This window comes from Lathyrus oleraceus, chromosome 5 (assembly GCF_024323335.1).
Source record: "Lathyrus oleraceus cultivar Zhongwan6 chromosome 5, CAAS_Psat_ZW6_1.0, whole genome shotgun sequence".
NCBI classification, from domain to species: Eukaryota; Viridiplantae; Streptophyta; class Magnoliopsida; order Fabales; family Fabaceae; genus Lathyrus; species Lathyrus oleraceus.
The window spans coordinates 603,393,482-603,414,156 of NC_066583.1; positions in this window are offsets into that span (position 1 = coordinate 603,393,482).

A 20,675-nucleotide genomic window follows, 5' to 3' on the forward strand; every position below is an offset into this window, starting at 1 on the left:
GTCTGCGCGGGGGGAAAGGATACCATTATAACAGAGGATCAGAGAAATAATGAATCTCAGAGTGCAATAATGTGATAATGAATGTATATGTATATATGCTGATTATGCTGACAAAACGATCACAAAGGATACAAACGTCACCGATCTGAATCATCAATATAGCACTCAGCCAATCTCAACAGGAGGGAACCAACTGGAGAAAGAGAGGTAAGGGATGAACGTGAATTATCCATCTCAAAGGCTCAATCCTAGCTGGGGAAAAGGAAAAGATCTGCCGAGGATCTGCACCATCAACTCTGCGGGGAATTTTAGGTCAACACCGTATCAAATGGGAGACAACCTTACAGAGGATCAGACATACTACTCTAGAATCAGTGCTTAATGAAATCCGCTGGAGACTTGATGGGAAACAGAATCTTGTGCTGGATCTATGCAAACTGTTGATAAATGCAACTACAAATCAAAAGAGGCAATTACAAACTCAACTGAGGGAGCCGACAAAACTCGGCGGAAGATGCTAAAATGTTGTTGGGGGAGGAAACATAGATCACACCAGTTGTTATTCATATTATTTAAATGAAATCGACTGCTCTTAAAAAGTAATTACTTTTATTATTTTAAGAAAACATGATTTTTGATTTTTAAAATTCAATTTCAAAATGATCATCATAAAATTTAATTCTATTTGGGTTAAATATAAATAAGATTATAAACAATTGGATAAAAAACTCAACTTTATTTAATAGACTGGTAGTCTGTAAATGACGAGACTCCATAGATCTTTACAAAAGTTAAAAAATGGTCATTTTCATGGAAAAGGGCTACATTGAATACGATGATCACTAATCCTTCTACCGACTTTGATATCCATGGTGCTCTTGGCTTTGGGTTGAAGATGAATCAGAACCAAACTTCATGCTCAAGAATGTCTTCAAGACTGAAGATCAACAGGATGCAGTTACTTGCCATATTCCCTAATTTTTTGCATAAAATGCCCCAAGGTGGGGTACTTAATTTATTGGGATAATTTTTTTTCTGTTTTATGTCTCTAACTTTTGCCTGGATCGCCCGTTCAAGTTTTCAATCCACCGAGGCGCTCATTTTTGCATAAGCCGCCCTTTCGGGTTTTCAACTTAGCGAGTTGTACTTTTATTTTTAGGAGAAGTATTTCTTGACTGCATCGGCATTCACAGGACGCGTGAACTCTTCACCATCCATAGTCATAAGAATCAAAGCGCCGCCTGAAAAGGCTCTCTTAACAACATATAAGCCTTCATAATTAGGAGTCCATTTTCCCCTAGAATCAGGTTTGAAAGATAAGATCTTCTTGAGCACAAGGTCACCTTCTCTAAACACACGAGGTCTGACCTTCTTATCAAATGCTTTCTTCATTCTTTGCTGATATAACTGACCATGGCACATGGCAGTCAACCTCTTTTATTCAATCAAATTCAGCTGGTCATACCTGGTATGACACCATTCAGCTTCAGTCAACTTGGCTTCCATCAAAACACGCAATGATGGGATCTCAACCTCTACGGGCAGTACAACTTACATGCCATAAACAAGTGAGAAAGGGGTTTCCCCTGTTGAAGTACAGATGGATGTACGGTACCCATGCAAAGCAAATGGTAGCATATCATGCCAATCTTTGTATGTCACAACCATTTTCTGAATGATCTTCTTGATGTTCTTGTTTGCAGCTTCAACAACCCCATTCATCTTAGGTTTGTAGGGAGAAGAATTATGGTGTGCAATCTTGAAGTCTTTGCAAAGAGCTTCCACCATATTGTTGTTCAAGTTAGATCCATTATCAGTAATGATCTTACTTGGCATACCATACCAGCATATAATTTGATTCTTGATAAACCTCACAACAACTTGCTTGGTTACATTTGCATACGTTGTCACTTCAACCCACTTTGTGAAGTAGTCAATAACCACCAAAATGAAACGACGTCCATTCGAAGCTTTGGGCTCAATCATGCCAATCATATCAATCCCCCACATGGAGAAGGGCCATGGAGAGGAAATGACATTTAACAGTTTCGGTGGAATGTGAATCTTATCTGCATAAATTTGACACTTGTAGCATTTCTTCACAAACTTGCGACAGTCAGGTTCCATTATCAGCCAATAGTAACCTGCTCCCAACATCTTCTTTGCCATAGCATGTCCATTGGAATGAGTACCAAAGGAACCTTCATGGACTTCAATCATCAACAAGTCTGCTTCATGTCTATCCACACATCTGAGCAGAACCATATCGAAATTTCTCTTGTACAACACATCACCATTCAGGTAGAAGTTGCCAGCTAATCTTCTCAAAGTCTTCTTATCTTTCAAATATGCCCCGGGTGGGTAAACTTGACTTTGGAGAAAACATTTAATATCAAAATACCATGGCTTTTCATCTTTGATCTCTTTAACAGCAAACACATGAGCTGGCCTATCAAGACGTATCATAGTCAAATTAGGAACTTCATTCCAAAACATCACCACGATCATTGAAGCCAACGTTGCAAGAGCATCTGCCATCCGGTTTTCATCTCGAGGGATATGATGATACTCAACCTTTGTAAAGAAAATTGAAATCCTCCTCGCATAATCTCTATATGGTATCAAACTGGGTTGATTCGTCTCCCATTCACCTTTGATCTGATTCACAACCAAAGCTGAATCTCCATAGACGTCAAGATATTTGATTCTGAGATCAATGGCCTCTTCAAGCCCCATAATGCAAGCTTCATACTCAGCCATGTTATTTGTACACTTGAAAGTCAATCTAGTTGTAAATGGAAAATTAGTGCCTTGAGGAGTAATAATCATTGCCCCAATGCCATTACCATATTGATTAACAGCTCCATCAAATACCATGCCCCAACAGGAACCAGGTTCTGGCCCTTCTTCAAGCAATGGTTCATCATAATCTTTCATCTTTAATTACAAAATCTCTTCATTAGGAAAATCGTACTGCAGTGACTGATAATCTTTAATAGGTTGGTGGGCAAATGGTCAGCCAAGACACTACCTTTGATCGCTTTCTGAGATTGGTATTCAATATTATACTCTGACAACAACATCTGCCAACGGGCAATCCTTCCAATTAAAGCGGGGTTCTCAAAAACATACTTGAGTGGATCCACTTTGGATATTAACCAAGTGGTATGATTCAACATATATTTGCGCAGACGTTTAGCAACCCAAGCCAATGTGCAACAAGTCTTTTCCAGCATAGAATATCGAGTCTCACGGTCAGTGAATTTCTTACTGAGGTAGTAAATATCATATTCTTTCTTTCCAGTTTCGTCTTGCTTACCAATAACACAACCCATACTCTCATCAAGCACAGTCAAATACATGATCAATGGTCTTCCTTCAACGGGCGGAGACAGAATCAGAGGTTCGAGCAGATATTCCTTGATAGTGTCAAAAGCTTTCTGGCAATCTTAGGCCCAATCACAAGACTGATTTTTTCGAAGAAGCTTGAATATAGGCGTACATGTGGCAGTCATATGCGATATGAATCTTGAGATATAATTCAAGCGGCTAAGAAAACCTCTGACTTGCTTCTCAGTTTTGGGCGTAGGCATTTCTTGTATTGCTTTGACTTTGGCATGATCAACTTCAATACCCTTATCACTAACAATAAAGCCCAACAACTTACCAGAACGAACACCAAACGTACACTTATTAGAATTCAAGTGGAGTTTGTACTTCGTCAAACACGGGAATAACTTCAACAAATGCTCAACATGTTCTTCTTCATCACTGGATTTAGCAATCATATCATCAACATAGACTTCAATTTATTTATGAATCATATCATGAAAAAGAGTGGTTATTGCTCTCTGGTATGTTGCACCAACATTCTTTAGACCGAAAGGCATCACTCTATAATAGAATGTTCCCAAGGGTGTAATGAATGTGGTCTTCTCCATATCTTTGGGTGCCATCTTAATCTGATTATAACCGGAAAATCCGTCCATAAACGAAAAGACTTTGAATTTAGTTGTATTGTCTACCAACATGTCAATGTGTGGTAGAGGGAAATCATCTTTCGGAAAATCCGACACACATACTGACTTTTCCACCCTTCTTCGGAACAGGCACAATGTTGGCTGTAACACCCTTCTAAAATACCCCAATAATTAATTAAAACAACAAATATAAATCAGAGTAGATATGCAATTAAGGGTGTCACACTTGACAGTTCACACCATTCACCATAATAGTTTGTCATGCTCATTTATTAATCAAAATAAAATATTGCACAATTCGCAGCGGATATGCAAACCATGTAACACATTACATGTAAAATCATTCAACAACCAAATGAAAACAAGGTAAAACATCCCGTCCCGATGTTACATATACCAGAGCATGACCCACTAAGGAACTACACTAGACTCCAAGCACTAGCTTCTACTCAATCACTGCTCGTTACCTGAAACATAGTTGTAAGGGTGAGTTCCTCAATCGATATAATAAGCATTATAAAATATCATGTAATGCTAAGTAAATTAACACATTTCATCACCCTAATCAGATCACACATTCAGCAACGGCAACATCAACTCACAATCATACTCAACACAAACACAAAACACACGTATAATATTGGAATACATCCATTCATATTATACGCCATACATACATTATGCAATGAGACTCCATGCATGCGGTACCGACTATTCGTGAACACATAGTTCAACCTCACCGATCAAACCCAGATACGGCTACCAAGCTCACTAGTCCCATTCATTTGAGACCTAGTGACTCACTCACTAATTCCTCACCATGGGAATTAGCTACCACCATAAAGGCCATGCTATGCACGCTAAATCACCTAACATGCAAACATCAACAACAATCCACAACAACTCACTCACTAATTCCTCACCATGGGAATTAGCTACCACCATAAAGGCCATGCTATACACGCTAAATCACCTAGCATGCAAACATCAACAACAATCCAAGATAGACATATGCTCACACTCTAAGCCATAAACAGTCCATTCACAATTGCATACATAACAGATACATTTACAGCATTATGCATACCATCATACATCATCAGCATGTTTATCACAGAATCATATCCTATCATGCCAAATAATAAATCACAATATTAGCACACTCTACTAGTACCTATACTGCTCAAAACAACGGGAATTGATCCCTACTATATCATACATCAGCTAAATTACATCACTCAGCTGAAACGACCAAAAACTGCACCACAACAGCTCAGAAAAATCAAACTTCTGCCCATACGCGTATGCCCCATGTCCATACGCGTATGGCCCATTTCCTGGCCAATCCCATACGCGTATGGTCCATCTCATACGCGTATGCTACGCGTACCACTTCTCCCATACGCGTACCAACAGAGACAAAACTACGTTAAAAACATCATCTTCTTCATCCATACGCGTATTGCCTCACCCCATACGCGTACCAGACCATCTCATACGCGTATGGCCTAGTGTCATACGCGTATGACCAGAAACCAATTTCCAGATCTGCTATGGGTTTTCTCTGCTACGAGATTTCTCAGATCCAACCTCCCACAGTCCAATTTCACACAGCATTCGTTCATATTATCTAACACAGATCCTACACATTCAATTTCACAAATTTCTAACCTTATTACGTCCAATTCCTACGAATTTTCTTCAGTTATACCCATATCTCATTCATCCAAAAGTTCATCAATTTCATCATGCATCATTCTAATTAGAGTTGATTCAATGGCTTATTACTAGCCATTACATGTTAACCCATAATACCCATTAAACGACGATAAACCCCCCTTACCTGAGTTAATCCGGCAATTCTTTTAGCTTCAAGCTTTTCCTTTCTTCAACCCTTGCCCTCTTGCTCTTCCTCTTTTCCCTTTTCCACTTTTCAGTCACTTCTCCCTTTTCACGTGAAAAAAACCTTTTTTACCAAAATGGGACTTTTTACTGATTCCAACTTTATATTCCAATAATAATAATTCCAATAATAATCCAATTATTTAATTAAATTAATAAATATTCTATTAACTTAAATTAAATAATTATCATATTTTATCGGGGTGTTACAACTCTCCCCCACTAAAAGAGTTTTCGTCCTCGAAAACATACCTCAAGCGAATAACTCTGGATAAGACTCCTTCATCTGACTCTCAAGTTCCCAAGTCACATTGCCACCTGCTGGTCCTCCCCAAGCTACCTTTACCAAAGCAATCTCTTTACCCCGCAACTGCTTCAACTCTCGATCCTCGATCCTCATAGGTGATGTTTCAACAGTCAGGTTATCTCTCACCTGTACATCATCTACTTGGACCACATGCGACGGATCAGGAATGTACCTCCTCAACTGAGACACATGAAAAACCTCATGCAAATTCGCAAGTGACGGCGGTAAAGCGATACGATAGGCTACCTCCCCTATCCTCTCCAAAATCTGATAAGGACCAATAAATCGAGGTGTCAACTTCTTCGACTTCAAAGCTCGACCAACCCCAGTTATCGGAGTAACACGAAGAAACACATGATCTCCCTCTTGAAACTCAAGTGACTTCCTCCTCTTGTCGTGATAACTCTTCTGACGACTCTGAGCAATCCTCATCTTCTCCTGAATCATCTTAATCTTTTCTGTAGTTCGTTGAACAATCTCCGGTCCAACCACAGCACTCTCACCGGACTCATACCAACATAAAGGTGTCCGACATCTCCTACCATACAAAGCTTCAAACGGTGCCATACCAATGCTCGAATGAAAACTATTGTTGTAGGTAAACTCAATCAAAGGTAAAGAACAATCCCAAGCACCTCCCTTTTCCAAAACACAAGCCCTCAAAAGATCCTCCAGTGACTGAATCATCCTCTCAGTCTGACCATCAGTCTGCGGATGATATGCAGAACTCAATCTCAGCTTAGTTCCCAAAGCCCTCTGCAAACCTTCCCAGAACTTCGATGTAAATCTAGGATCTCTGTCCGAAACAATACTCGACGGAATACCATGCAAACTTACAATTTTCTCAATATACAACTCAGCTAATCTCTCTAACGGATAATCCATTCTGATCGGAATGAAATGAGCCGATTTTGTCAATCTGTCAACAATCACCCAAATAGCTTCAAAATTCTTAATTGTCCTCGGTAAACCAGAAACAAAATCCATACTGATACTATCCCACTTCCACTCTGGAATAGCCAACGGTTGCATTAGCCCAGACGGCTTCTGATGCTCAATCTTCGACTTCTGGCAAGTCAAACAAGAATAAACAAAACTCGCAATTTCTCTTTTCATTCCCGGCCACCAAAATAACTTTTTCAAATCATGATACATCTTCGTAGCCCCAGGATGAATACTCAGGCTACTACGATGTCCTTCCTCAAGAATACTCTTCTTAAGTTCGGTAACATCCGGAATACACACCCGATTACCAAATTTTAAAACACCCTTCTCATCAACTCTGAATTCACCACCTTGACCTTGATTCACTAGAGTCAACTTATCAACCAAAAGCACATCGGATTTCTGACCCTCTCTAATCTCATCCAGAATACCACTGGTTAACTTCAACATTCCCAATTTAACACTATTGTAAGTACTCTGACACACCAAACTCAAGTCTCTAAACTGCTCAATTAAATCCAATTCCTTAACCATTAACATAGACATATGCAATGATTTCCGACTCAATGCATCAGCCACTACGTTTGCTTTACCCGGATGGTAATTCAAACCAAAGTCATAATCCTTCAGAAACTCTAACCATCTCCTCTGTCTCATATTCAGCTCTTTCTGATCAAACAAATACTTTAAACTTTTATGGTCACTGAAAACCTCAAATCTTGACCCGTACAAGTAATGCCTCCATAACTTCAAAACAAATACCACAGCTGCCAACTCTAAATCGTGTGTCGGATAGTTCCTCTCATGAACCTTCAGTTGTCTCGAAGCATAAGCTACAACCTGCTTATTCTGCATCAAAACACCACCCAAACCCAACAATGAAGCATCACAGTAAACCTCAAATGGTTCCGACGGACTTGGTAATATCAGAATAGGAGCAGTAGTTAACCTTCTCTTTAGCTCTTGGAAACCTTCTTCACATTTTGAGTCCCAAACAAACGCTTGCCCCTTTCTAGTCAACATCGTCAACAGTAACGCCAACTTAGAAAATCCCTCAATGAATTTCCTATAATAACCTGCAAGCCCAAGAAAACTCCTTATCTCAGAAACTGACTTCGGAGCTTCCCACTTAGATACCGCTTCTATCTTAGAAGGATCAACAGCAACACCACCTCTGGAAACCACATGACCAAGAAAGCTAACCTCTTCTAACCAAAATTCACACTTGGATAGTTTAGCAAATAACTTCTTTTCTCGTAGAACTCCTAAAACCACTCTCAAATGTTCAGCATGCTCTTCTTCAGATTTCGAATACACCAAAATATCGTCAATAAACACCACAACAAACTTGTCTAGGTACGGATGGAAAATCCTATTCATATACTCCATAAATACCCCAGGCGCATTAGTCACACCAAAAGGCATTACAGAATACTCATAATGTCCATACCTTGTTCTGAAAGCAGTCTTCTGAATATCCTCAGTTTTCACACGTATCTGATGATACCCCGATCTCAAATCTATTTTGCTGAACACACTCGCACCAACCAACTGATCCATCAAATCATCAATCCTCGGCAAAGGATACCGATTCTTGATCGTCACTTTATTCAGTTGCCTGTAGTCCACACACAACCTCATATTACCTTCTTTCTTCTTAACTAATAACACTGGTGCGCCCCACAGTGACACACTCGGACGAATAAATTTCTTATCCAACAGATCTTCCAGCTGACTCTTCAATTCAATTAACTCAACAGCAGACATACGGTACGGAGCCATCGATATCGGTCTAGTACCAGGTACCAAATCTATCGAGAACTCAACTTCACGCTCTGGCGGTGATTCATTCACTTCTTCAGGGAACACATCAGGAAAATCACACACCACGGCTAGATCGTAAATCATCAGTTTATCTTTAGCCTCCAAAATCGCTAACAGCATAAACAACTCTGCCCCATCTGCTACTGCCTCATTCACCTGCCTTGCTGATAGAAACAAACTCTTTCCTTCCTCAATCTCAGGAAAAATCACAGTCTTATCAAAACAGTTGATATAAACTCGGTTAAACACCAACCAGTTCATACCCAGGATAACATCAATCTGCACTAGTGGAAGACACACGAGGTCCATCCCAAAGTCTCTACCAAAAATACTCAAAGGGCAATTTAAACAAACCGAAGTAGTAGTCACTGAACCCTTCGCAGGAGTATCAATCACCATACTCCCATGCATCTCAGATATCTCTAATTTAAGTTTCACCGCACAATCCAAAGATATAAAGGAATGAGTCGCACCTGTGTCAATAATAGCTACAAGAGGAAAGCCATTAATATAACACGTACCTCGGATCAAACGATCATCTGCAGAAGTCTCAGAACCCGATAAAGCAAAGACCTTGCCTCCCGACTGGTTCTCTTTCTTAGGCTTAGGACACTGTGGGCTGATATGACCCACCTCTCCATAGTTGAAACAAGTCATAGTCTTCAACCGGCACTCTGCATCCAGGTGACCACCTTTGCCACACTTGAAACACTTCTTCTCAGTACTGGTACACTCATGGATACGATGTCCAGCCTGACCACATCTGTAACACTTAGCAGGGGCACTGGAGTCTCCCCCACTAGGTCTCTTCATCCCACTCTGTCTCTGGAAACCGTTGCCAGCTGCATACGGTTTCCCACGATCATTCTGATTCTTGCCTTTCCTATCAACCCTCTGCTGATAGCTCTCCGCTCTGGCCTTGGTATCCTGTTCAAAAATCCTGCAACAGTCAACCAAGTCAGAAAACACTCTAATCCGCTGATACCCAATAGCCTGCTTGATCTCGGGACGTAACCCGTTCTCAAACTTCACACATTTTGAAAATTCCCCAGTAGCCTCATCATAGGGAGTGTAATACTTCGACAGCTCTGTGAACTTAGCAGCATACTCAGTAACAGACCGGTTGCCCTGCTTCAATTCTAAGAACTCTATCTCTTTCTTTCCTCTGACATCCTCCGGAAAGTACTTCCTCAGGAATCTTTCTCTGAACACCGCCCAAGTGATCTCAGCACCCCCAGCAGCTTCCAACTCAGTGCGGGCAGCAACCCACCAATCATCTGCTTCCTCAGACAGCATATGCGTACCGAACCTGACCTTCTGGTTATCGGCACACTCAGTCACTCGGAAGATCCTTTCGATCTCCTTCAACCACTTCTGAGCACCATCTGGATCGTATGCTCCCTTGAACATTGGAGGATTGTTCTTCTGGAACTCACTCAGTTGACGAGCAGCTCCCAGCCCCACAACATTCGGATTTCCTCCAAGTACTCCAGCTAGCATTCCCAGAGCCTCAGCAATCGCAGCATCATCTCTACCTCTTCCAGCCATCTCTATTCTGAAAACCCAACAAGCTAAAACAATAAGTACTGATAGGGTTACACAACACCTATCACGTATAGGGAAACAAAATAATTACGACTCGACTCGACCGACTATGCTATGATACCACTAATGTAACACCCTTCTAAAATATCCCAATAATTAATTAAAACAACAAATATAAATCAGAGTAGATATGCAATTAAGGGTGTCACACTTGACAGTTCACACCATTCACCATAATAGTTTGTCATGCTCATTTATTAATCAAAATAAAATATTGCACAATTCGCAGCGGATATGCAAACCATGTAACACATTACATGTAAAATCATTCAACAACCAAATGAAAACAAGGTAAAACATCCCGTCCCGATGTTACATATACCAGAGCATGACCCACTAAGGAACTACACTAGACTCCAAGCACTAGCTTCTACTCAATCACTGCTCGTTACCTGAAACATGGTTGTAAGGGTGAGTTCCTCAATCGATATAATAAGCATTATAAAATATCATGTAATGCTAAGTAAATTAACACATTTCATCACCCTAATCAGATCACACATTCAGCAACGGCAACATCAACTCACAATCATACTCAACACAAACACAAAACACACGTATAATATTGGAATACATCCATTCATATTATACGCCATACATACATTATGCAATGAGACTCCATGCATGCGGTACCGACTATTCGTGAACACATAGTTCAACCTCACCGATCAAACCCAGATACGGCTACCAAGCTCACTAGTCCCATTCATTTGAGACCTAGTGACTCACTCACTAATTCCTCACCATGGGAATTAGCTACCACCATAAAGGCCATGCTATGCACGCTAAATCACCTAGCATGCAAACATCAACAACAATCCACAACAACTCACTCACTAATTCCTCACCATGGGAATTAGCTACCACCATAAAGGCCATGCTATACACGCTAAATCACCTAGCATGCAAACATCAACAACAATCCAAGATAGACATATGCTCACACTCTAAGCCATAAACAGTCCATTCACAATTGCATACATAACAGATACATTTACAGCATTATGCATACCATCATACATCATCAGCATGTTTATCACAGAATCATATCATATCATGCCAAATAATAAATCACAGTATTAGCACACTCTACTAATACCTATACTGCTCAAAACAACGGGAATTGATCCCTACTATATCATACATCAGCTAAATTACATCACTCAGCTGAAACGACCAAAAACTGCACCACAACAGCTCAGAAAAATCAAACTTCTGCCCATACGCGTATGCCCCATGTCCATACGCGTATGGCCCATTTCCTGGCCAATCCCATACGCGTATGGTCCATCTCATACGCGTATGCTACGCGTACCACTTCTCCCACACGCGTACCAACAGAGACAAAACTACGTTAAAAACATCATCTTCTTCATCCATACGCGTATTGCCTCACCCCATACGCGTACCAGACCATCTCATATGCGTATGGCCTAGTGTCATACGCGTATGACCAGAAACCAATTTCCAGATCTGCTATGGGTTTTCTCTGCTACGAGATTTCTCAGATCCAACCTCCCACAGTCCAATTTCACACAGCATTCGTTCATATTATCTAACACAGATCCTACACATTCAATTTCACAAATTTCTAACCTTATTACATCCAATTCCTACGAATTTTCTTCAGTTATACCCATATCTCATTCATCCAAAAGTTCATCAATTTCATCATGCATCATTCTGATTAGAGTTGATTCAATGGCTTATTACTACCCATTACATGTTAACCCATAATACCCATTAAACGACGATAAACCCCCCTTACCTGAGTTAATCCGGCAATTCTTTTAGCTTCAAGCTTTTCCTTTCTTCAACCCTTGCCCTCTTGCTCTTCCTCTTTGCCCTTTTCCACTTTTCAGTCACTTCTCCCTTTTCACGTGAAAAAAACCTTTTTTTTACCAAAATGGGACTTTTTACTGATTCCAACTTTATATTCCAATAATAATAATTCCAATAATAATCCAATTATTTAATTAAATTAATAAATATTCTATTAACTTAAATTAAATAATTATCATATTTTATCGGGGTGTTACATTGGCCATCCACTGCGGATATTCAGCAGTAACAAGGAAACCTGCATCGTTCTGCTTTTGCACTTCTTCTTTGATTTTAACTGCTATATCAGGATGAGTTCTTCTCAACTTCATCTTGACTAGAGGGCATTCTGGCTTCAATGGAAATCTATGCTCCACAATCTCATAATCCAAACCAGGCATGTCTTGATAGGACCAAGCAAACACATTCAATTCCTTTTGCACCTCAAGGAATTGATCCTTCATTTCATCCATCTTCTCATAAACATTTGAGCCCTCAGACGGCTCAAAATGGTAGATGGTATCCTTAACACGAGGCAGAGTATGAACAATTGGAGGTGGCACAGACATGATCGGGCTAGATCCGGAATAGAAGAAAATGTGGGTGCAAACCTTTCAGGCATAGAATTTGGTGGCATCCCCCACGGGAATCGAGTAGACATAGATGGACCGAATTGAGTGGCAGCAATAGGAATGGTTGAGGTAGAAACCTCTGAGATGACAGTCCTCTAAGGAGGAGGAGTTGCAGGAGTTGGAGAAGGCTGATCCTAAGCATCTAGAACAGACTCCTTCATAGTAGTTAGACGAGCAATCTCATACTTTAGTTCTCGATTCTCTTGCTCTAAGTGCTCCATGATTCTGGGTTGATTGGCGCAAGTGTTGTCTCAGTGATTCAGCTTGGCTGAAGCACATAAGAATAACCGATAAGACATCTGGAAGAAGAAAACCTGTTATGCAAATGATGCATGAGATGTAATGTTTTTGTTTGTTTTTATTTTCAAGGAACATACAATTTTATTTGCAAATATATAATAACAATAGTAACAATTTGATTGACAATAAAAATCTCTTTTATTCATATAATTTGGAAGGATTACACTGAGTACAATTTCAGAAACCAAAATACAAATACAAGAGAAAAGGAAATAAATCATTCTAAGGATCCCCTAACAACAGTGTCAGATGATCTAACTGCTGGCGCGTACTTCCTTTGGATGCGTCGGATCTCGAACTCAAAAGATGTTTTCATCTGAGCCTTCTCGTGGACAAGCTGATCAATAATCTTCTTCCAAGCACCGAAAGGATGAGGAATACTAGAGGAAGATGGACCATCTGGTTCTCTTTGTCTCTTAACTACTCGGTCTTCAAGAAGTTCAATAAGTGCATCTTTGTCCTTAGACTCAAGCTGCAACTCCTCATGCTTTCAACTTAAATCATGGAACCGCTCTTCCCACATGTCCTTCTCCTACTTCATCTTGGAGAGTACGTCTTCCAACTCCTCTACATCTTGGTTAGGGAGAGTTGATGGCTCAGCCACAACCATAGATATAACTCTCTCACAAGCATACGACATCTTCAACTCCGAAGCTCTCTTCTTCACCCAAGTAGTGTAAGCTTCCAAAGCTACACAGTTGCATGGACCAAGCTCGGATCTTCCCTTCTTATGCACATTATGCGAAGCATGTATCATCTTCTGCTTCAAACGTTGGGGATCTTTACCCTCTTGATAAAAAAGACCTTCTAACTGAGTGTTATTAGGTTTGTCTCTCAAGGGGAACCCAAGTTGACGATGAGCCAAAGCAGGGTTGTAGTTGATTCCTCCTTGTGTACCAATGAGAGGCTCATTAGAGAATTCACCACAACTGTCAATAATCTCCAAGCTACTCAATATAGAATCATACCAAACAATGTCATCATTAGTGAGGGACATAAGTCGCTGAGACCACCGTAGGAATTGCTTGTTCTCCACAAAAGCAGGCGTCTGAGGCAAGTGTGAAATAAACCACTTGTACAGAAGAGGAACACAACACACAATAGTCCCACCACCTTTAGAATTACTCAAATGCAAAAAGAAGTACATATCACCCAACAGAGTAGGCACAGGATTCCCAATCAAGAAGATTTAAATGATGTTAACATCAATAAAACCGTCAATGTTAGGGAACAAAGCCAAACCATAGATGAGCAATACAAAGATGACTTCAAAAGCGTCCATACTACCAGTTTGAGCAAAGACAGTAGCTTTCCCTATGAGAAATTCAGAATTCAACCCAAACATTCCTCATTTCTTCACCCAATGAGCCTCAATCTCAGACTTCTTCAAATGAAGAGCTGCAATTATAAGATGAGATCTAGGAATCTCCTTCAATCCACCAAAAGGCACTTTGCTAGAAACAGGTATTCCCAAGAGATGGGCATACTCCTCCAACATAGGCATAAGTTGATAATTGGGAAAAGTGAAGCAACAGTAGAAAGGGTAATAAAACTGAACCAACACACTCAAGAGTCCTTCAACTAAATCAGCAGATAACATAGATAAAAAATTTACCATGACTTTGCTTGAAATCCAAGGGATCTAATACAAAAGATGATAGCTTCCTTAGCTCTTTCGAATCAGGACATCAGAAATTGTACTTCTTAGTGTTCCTTCGTCCACAATCCATGGTCTGAAAATATTTGCAAATAAAACCTCAGTTCCTTGAAGTTATTTTTCGTGTGATAAATGTTATGATGCTCATGAATGCATTAATGCAACAATCACAAATAAGGGATCACACACAAGGCAAACAAACAAAGGTCAAGGGATGAATCAAGTCATTGTCAAGATCAATCAACCATTTTGGTGGATTATGGTTTTCACCTTATCAACACCCAAGTTCCATTGAGATTAACAAGACTTGATTGGATCAACAAAAAATTAAAGGGTTTGTTGTGAGTCACGAGCGTGGAGTCAGGTTAAGAACCATCCCAAAGGAGTGTATTAAGGATAAAACCTATAGATCATGTTCTAAAAAGTTCCCAGAGTCTTGATTCCATCTATCGGATATTACAGGTTAGGATGACTGACTCATCAACCCATAAAATTCTCAACAGAAACTTGTCTCAGTGTAGTATCACGTAACAATTGTTATCAAGTATACACCTGAACAGTCTCCGCACTACGTCCTAAATAGGCCAAATTGGGTTAAATGTTCTACGATCCTCAACTTCTCAGACCCCAAATCAGAGAAAGTAATGCCTAACCACAAATAACTTGTGTGACATCAATAACTCCAAAAGGGTCTCCACTGAGTAGATGGGTCTCAAGCCAACTTGTTAAGGACTACTCCACACAAGTCGAACATGACTATACCATCCTCCTATCTTAATTGCACTCAAGTTCGGGTTAGAACTTATCTCACGACTCAGAGATCACCAAACACAACAAGCAGATTATATCATACAAACAAATATACAAACATCAAATATACAATTATATACACATAAAAGATTAGGCTAAACCCACTGAGGACTACTCCCCAGCAGAGTCGTCACTTAATTTCTGTAGCGGTAAATTCATGACCATTAAGCTATGGATAAACTTGACGTTAATAAAACCAGAGTCGTCACCGCGCTTTTATTCTTTCTAAAGGAAAAGGGAAAAGTACGAGAGGGAAGGTGTTAGCACCCAAAATGTCCTAGGTACTCTTAGGGAGCCATTTTTATGTTTGTATGTGTTTTGGTATAAAAGATGTTTGCAATAAATAGAGTGTGGGGATGAGAAAAGAATTCATTAATTATACTTTTGTGTTTGACAAGACCTTCGGACTTGTGCCTACGTACCAACATAAAAATGAGAGATCAAAATGTCGTAGTTCGTGGTATCAATTTCAAAATGGGTGGATTGCTTTTAATCAAAATTTAAGTTTAAAAGAGGCACAAAGGGCCCAAAAGTTTGAATGAGTGTTAGTTCTTTTTGTCTTTTGAAATTTTAAGTCAATATGATTAGATTCATTTACAAGTTTGATTTAAGAAAAGAGTTTAAAAATGCAATGGCATAAGGCCAAGGTTTCTAATTTGAAATAGAGTCTAAGTTTAGAAATCTCAAGCAAAGAAAGTTTTTAAAAGGGGGGGAGAGATTTTGAAATTTAAGAAGTGGACGGAGACGAAGAGACTAATCCTAAGTAGGGCTGGAAATGAACCAAACCAACTCGAAAATAGTTCGAGACTCGATTCGATAATTAATTCGTTGGACTTGGTTCATGAACCAAATGAGTCGAACTTGAGCTCAAAACTAAGTTCGTAAAAGAAATGAGCTGAACTTGAGCTATGTATAGTTCGACTCGTTAGGTTCATGAGTCGACTCGGTTATATATATATATATATATATATATATATATATATATATATATATATATATATATATATATATATATATATATATATATATATATATATATATATATATATATATATATAATATTTTTAAATCATATATCTCAATAGTATCATTTAAAAAAATAATGTATAGATTTTAACCTTTTAACTTATCAAATTAAATATTTTAAAAAATACTTGTGACATTTTTTTATACAAAGTAAAATACTTCTAACTCAACAAAAAAAAACATAATGCACCGTGACTTTTAATTTTAAAGTGTCATTTTAAACTACTTCTAAATTTGTTTTTTAAACTACCACTTTAAAAATAATGTTTTTTAAATATTGTACCATTTATATGATTTAATTTGTATCCTTTTATATTATTTTTTACTTTATTATTATTATTAACTATTTTTAAGATTTTAAATATGCCCATTTACTAGTATTGCATTTTCCAAAAGCAAAACCTTTAGTAGGTGGAGCAAGTGCAAACAGAAATTACATTACTCCCTTGATGATAAATAGAGAGCTATCAATGCAGGTGAGTGAGATTGTTGTATAATTAACTGTGTATTTAGTCTTTATTACTTGTTAGTTGTTGGCATCTCATACAATTAATAGGGTGTTTAAACCATACCAATGTTGTAACATAAATCTAGAAATTTCATGAATTTAAAAAGAGTTAATCATTTAAAGTATTGCTATTTGTTATATATGAGGAACTAATATTGTGTTAATTGTGATATATTTAAAAGGTAGCTGCAATGTATATTAATTTGTGAGCTTTAATATGGTGCTCAAACCATACCAATGTTGTAACATAAATCTAGAAATTTCATGAATTTAAAAAGAATTGATTTAAGGTACTGCTATTTGTGATATATGAAGTACTGATATTTGTGATATATTTTAAAGGTACTTCTATTTGTGATATATTTAAAATGAATTTATTTATAGAAGTAATTGATTTAGCATAGCATACCATGATCATGTTGTGTTGGTATTCTGATATATGAATTTAATTGGCTTAAAAATTATCCTCTTCCATCTTGCAGGTTATCCTTTCCTTACTAGTTATGACAGTAAATCAGTTGACAGTTGGTGTAATGAATATTGAAGTTGAATAATCATTTTGTGATGGGAATGTATCAATTTCTAATAGTTTTTGTTGTACTATTTTATTATATTTGTAATAGTTTTTGAGACAAACTTAAACTCAAAAAGAATAGTTTTTGAATTAGACTTTTAAATTTATCTCTTGAAAGCTTTATTTTGTTTTAATATTTTCCCTTTAAAAAGAATAATTTAAAATATCAAATATAATATAAAAAATTAAACTTTTAAAAATGACTTTTTAGTCCGTGAAGTAAACAAACTGAACCTAACGAGTTGAACCGAGTTGTTCAAGAACTTAAAACGAGTCGAGTTCGAGCTTAAAAAAAAAGTTCGTGTCGAACTCGAGTCGACTTTCGAGCTAAACCAATTCTTATCGAGTCGAGTCGAGCTGACGACGGGTTCGACTCGACACGACTCATTTCCAGCCCTAATCCTAAGCATAAAAATAAAAGTTAAGAGTTGAAAAGATCTTACCAATGAGATGCAATCCAACAGACAAAAATGTCATATAGCAAACCCACTTTCCCTTTGGAATTTGAATCAAGCAATATCAACAAGAAAATATCAATATGGAGATCAAGGCATCAAATAAATATAGCCACATTCAAGCAAGCAACTTCACAGTCAAAAGTCTTCTTTGTCGTCCCATGTATCAGATGACATACTTCTTGATTTAGCTCAGAATAAGGCATTAGACATAGGTTCAAAGTAACAGTTGTATCAAGACCATGTAGCAGATGAACTCGAGTGGATCTGAATACTTGCATCAAATGAAAGCTCAAATCACAATAACTTGGTCTCAGAAATGTTGGCATTGGCCAAGTCCTTTTGCATAGGGAATGTTGCCTAATTCTAAGTCCAAAGCTCAAATCAAATCCAAAAGTCCACACAAACATTTTTTAGGTTTTTTATTTATTTATTAGGTATTTTAAGGTCCTAAGACCATAAACACAAACAAAATATACAAACAAATATATACAATCACAAAACATGGCTCAAGTGAGCAAAGTGAAAATGACATAAACATAAACAAGTTAAATGATATGTAAATGGAAAATGAAATGGTAAATGACTTGAATTTAAATTGCATAAAGTAAATGACTTGAAAACAAAAGCAAGATTAATAAAAAGTTAGTCAAATGTTAGTTGATTAGATGTTAGTGGTGTTTTGCTTTTCAATTGTTTAAGTCATTCTTTGGAGAACACTCAACCATATATTCACAAGCATGGATCCTTGAACCAATACATCTTCCAAAGGAAGGAAAAAAGGCAAAGTTTCCATACAATACCATGAAAGGGGGGAGACTTACAATCTCACTTACTAGAATGTTATGCCTTTGGATCAAAATTTAGCGCTATGTTAAGCAATTGTAATTGGACTTATATAGATGTCACAACTATCTGAGGTCAGGCAATAAAACTTTTGGTGTTAATGCATGTTAGAGATATGGTATAATGAACCAATTAGCCTAAAACATACCACACACAAAAAAGAAAATGATCAAAGGATGGACCTATCTCATCCATACTTGTATTGGTTCATCTAACACAAAGTTATTGATGAACCAATTAGCCTTAGGATATTGAGACTTCATTGGCCAATGAAAGGGATAGGATATAATGGGATTGAAGATGAAGAGGGAGGGGAAATGAGAGAAACACAAATTGGTCATGGGAGGAATTTTATCAAATTAAAATCATTCATTCATTTTGGGAGATGAAATGTACAATTCATCAATCCCCTAAATCCAATGATTTTAATCCAACAAAAGTCAAATCAACCTTGACCACGGCCCAAACACATAGTCAAACTTCACAAGTCAATAAAAATGGCTCAACATAATTTCTACACAATTAATCAATTAAAAATCAAATTAAAATGCATTTAAATTGAATTTTGTTTGATCAAAAACCTAAAACCTCTTCAAAACACCAAATAAATGGCCAAGAGATCTATCCTAGGTCAATAAAGATCAAAGGACCTTAGACAAAAAAAATCATAATTTTTGAAAAGTCAGAAGTATTTTTAAACAATTAAAAATATGCACAAAAACAATTAAATCATGAAAAATATCAAAATTAATCCAAAAAATAATTTTAATTCAGAAAATGAAAGAGGAAAATATTTGAATTTTTTTGGTGAAAGTCCCATATTTTTTGGATTAATATGAGTTAATTAAAATAAAAGGATTAAATGAAAAAATCAAAAAAAAAAACAAAAAAACAAGGGCCATCTGATCTCCCTCATTAATTGAGGTGGCATATCAGATGGCCAGTATCGCTCATTTCACAAGGTCCTTAGTCAAACGCGTTGCTGGCGTGGTAATTAGATTGGACGCGTGAGATTAGAACATGAGAACCAAATCAGATGTCCTGGATTGATCCAACGCACCACCGGAGCCCTAACTCCGGTCATATTCTCCGGTGAGGACCACCGAACTGGTCCAACCAAAACCTTGTGAAAAATGAAAAGTGAATACACTAATTTGAGGGAAAAATGCTCAGGAGCACGAATTTATCCTCAATTTTCTCCAATTCCAAGTATATAAAAAGATACAGGGATTTGAATTTTGAGGATCATGGACTGAGTTGCTTCGATTTAACCTCAAAGAAACTCAATCTTCTTGCCTACACTAATAGGACTTCAGACAACCAAAAATCAACAAGAATGGTGAAGAATTGAGGGAGAATCGAAGAGATGAAAATTCTGAAAATTCACCTTCAATGGAGCTTGAGATTGGCACGATCTTGCTTTCAATTATGCTTGGCCTTGCTTCAGATGCTTGTTGGAAGTGATTAGGATCAATGAAAGATA